Below are 3,408 nucleotides of genomic sequence, written 5' to 3' on the forward strand. Positions count from 1 at the left end.
GTATTTTGATGACAATGGCATGGAGCATTGTGATGAAAATGGCATGGGGCATTGTGATGAAAAAGGCATGGACCCTTTTCGTGACACGGTACAAGGAGCATTCTGATGACAAGTGTCAGGGAGCATTGTGATGACAAGTGTATTGAGAATTGTGGTGACAAAGGTCATGGAGCATTGTGATGAAAAGTGCATGGAGTATTGTGATGACAGGCATCATGGAGCGTTGTGATGACAAGTGTTATGGAACATTGTGATCACAAGGGTTTGGAGCATTGTGATGACAGAGGTCATGGATCATTTTCATTTCAAGGAGCATGGAGCATTGTGATGACAAGGGCATGAAGCAATGTGATCGCAATATTCATGGAGGATTGTGATGACAATGGAAATGGAGTATTGTGATGACAAGCGCATAGAGCATTGTAATGACAAGGTCATGTAGCATTTTGCTGACAAAGGCATGGAGCATTGTGATGACATGTGTCATGGAGCACTGTGATGACAAGCGTCACAGAGCATAGTGAATACAGGGGTCATGGAGCATTTGGATGACAAGGGCATGGATCATTGTGATGACAAGGGTCATGGAGCACTGGGCTGAAAATGTTCATGGAGAGTTGTGCTGACAGGTGTCATGGAGCATTGTGATGACAAGGGAATGGAGCATTGTGATGACAAGAGTCCTGGATCATTGTGTTGTCAGGTGTCATGAAGTGTTGTGGTGACAGTGGTCATGGAGCATTGTGATGATATTGGCAATGTAGCATTGTGATGAGAAGGTCGTGGAGCATTGGGCTGAAAATGTTCATGGATTATTTTGATGACAGGGGTCATGGAGCATTGTGATGACAAGGGAATGGATCATGATGATGTCAAGGTCCTGGAACATTGTGATGAGAAGACCATGGAGACTTGTGATGGCAAGTCTCATGGAGCATTCTGATGAAAAGGGGCATGGAGCATTGTGATTACAGGGGTCGTGGAGCATTGTTATGACTAGGGCATAGAGCATTGTGATGAGAAGGCCATGGAGAATTCTGATGACATGCGTCATGGAGTTTTGTGATGACAAGGGCATGGAGCATTGTGATTACAGGGACCTTGGAGCATTGTGATGAAATGGTCATGGATCATTGTGATGAAAAATGCATGGAAACTTGTCATGACAGGGTTCAAGGAGCATACTGACGACAAGGGTCAGGGAGCATTGTGATGACAAGTGTATTGAGCATTGTTATGACAAAGATCATGGAGCATTGTGATGAGAAGACTATGGATAATTGTGATGATGAGCATCATGGGGTGTTGTGATGATACGTGTTATGCAACATTGTGATCACAAGGGTTTGGAGCATTATGATGACAGAGGTCATGCAGAATATTGATTTCATTGTGATGACAATAGCCTGAAGCATTATGATGATGGGCATGGTGCATTGTGATGATAGGGTTCATGGAGCATTGAGATGAAAAGCGGCATGGAGCATTGTGATTACAAGGGTCTTGGAGCATTGTGATGACAGATTTCATGGAGCATTGTGATGAAATGTGGCATGGAGCATTGTGATGACAAGGGTCTTGGAGCATTGTCATGACAAGGGCATGGAGCATTGTGATGAGAAGGCCATGGAACATTCTGATGACATGCGTCATGGAGCTTTGTGATGACAAGGGCATGGAGCATTGTGATATCAGGGGTCTTGATCATTGTGATGAGAATTATCATGGAACCTTGTGATCACTAGGCCGTGGATCATTGTGATGGCAGGTGTCGTGGTGCATTGTTATGACAGGGGTAATGGAGCACTGAGATGAAAAGGGGCATAGAGCATTGTGATTACAGTGTTCTTGGAGCATTGTGATGAGAAGGGTCATGGAGCCTTGTGATGACAAGGCCATGGAACATCGTGATGGCAGTGTTCATGGAGCATTGTTATGACAGGTGTAATGGAGCATTGTGATGGCAAGGGCATGGAGCATTGTGATGAGAAGGCCATGGAGCATTCTGATGACATGTGTCATGGAGCTATGTGAAGACAAGGGCATGGAGCAATGTGTTGAGATCGTTCATGGAGCATGGTGATGACAATGACATGGAGCATTGTGATGCCAAGGGTCATGGATCTTTGTGATGACAAAGGTCATGGAGCATTTTGATGGCAAGGGCGTTGTGCATTGTGATGAGAAGGGCAGGGAGCATTCTGATGACAGGGTCATGGAGAAATTTGATGAAAAGCGTCATGGAACATTTTGATGACAGGTGTTATGGAACATTGTGATTTCAGGGATCATCGAACATTGTGATGATAAGTGCATGTAGCATTGTGATGACAGGAGTCATGGAACATTGTGATGACAGGGGTGAGGGAGTAATGTGACAAATAGTGATGTAGCATTGTGATATCAGTGGTGAGAAAGCATTTTGATGAGAAGTGCATGGAGCATTGTGATGACAAATTTTATGGAGCATTGTGATGACAATGTTGTGGAGCACTGTGATGACAAGCGCATGGTGCATTGTGATGACATGTGTCATGGAGCATTGTGCTGACAAGCGCATGGAGCATTGTGATGACAAGGGTCATGGAGCATTGTGCTGAGAAAGGCATAGAGCATTGTGATGACAAGGGTCAAAGAACATTGTGATGAAATTTCATGGAGCATTGTGGTTAAAAAGGTCACAGAGACTGTTGATGACGAGGACATGGACCATTGTGATGACAAAGGTCATGAAGCATTGTGATGACTGGAGTCACGGAGCATTGTGATGACAGGGTCATGGAGCATTGTGATAACAAGGGCATGGAGCATTGTGATGGCAAGGGCATGGAACATTGGTCTAATAACTTTCATGGAGTATTGCGATGAGAGTTGGAATGGCACACTGTGATGACAAGGGCATGGAGCATTGTGATGACCAGGTCATGCCGTATTGTGAAGACAGGTGTCAGGGAGCATTGTGATCACATATGTAATGGCCCATTGTGATGAGGATGGCATGGAGCATTGTGATGCCAAGTGTCAGGGAGGATTCTGATGACAAAGGTAATGGAGCATTTTGATGACAATGGCTGGGAGCATTGTGATGACAAGGGTCAGGGAGCATTGTGCTGACAAGTGCATGGAGAATTGTGATGAAAAGGGTCATGGAGCATTCTGATTACAAGCTTGTGGAGTATTTTGATGACAATGGCATGGAGCATTGTGAAGAAAATGGCATGGGGCATTGTGATGAAAAAGGCATGGAGCCTTTTCGTGACAGTGTTCAAGGAGCATTCTGATGACAAGTGTCAGGGAGCATTGTGATGACAAGTGTATTGAGAATTGTGGTGACAAAGGTCATGGAGCATTGTGATGACAAGTGTATTGAGAATTGTGGTGACAAACGTCATGGAGCATTGTGATGAA

This window comes from Mesoplodon densirostris, unplaced genomic scaffold (genome assembly GCF_025265405.1).
Source record: "Mesoplodon densirostris isolate mMesDen1 unplaced genomic scaffold, mMesDen1 primary haplotype scaffold_37, whole genome shotgun sequence".
Classification (NCBI taxonomy): Eukaryota; Metazoa; Chordata; class Mammalia; order Artiodactyla; family Ziphiidae; genus Mesoplodon; species Mesoplodon densirostris.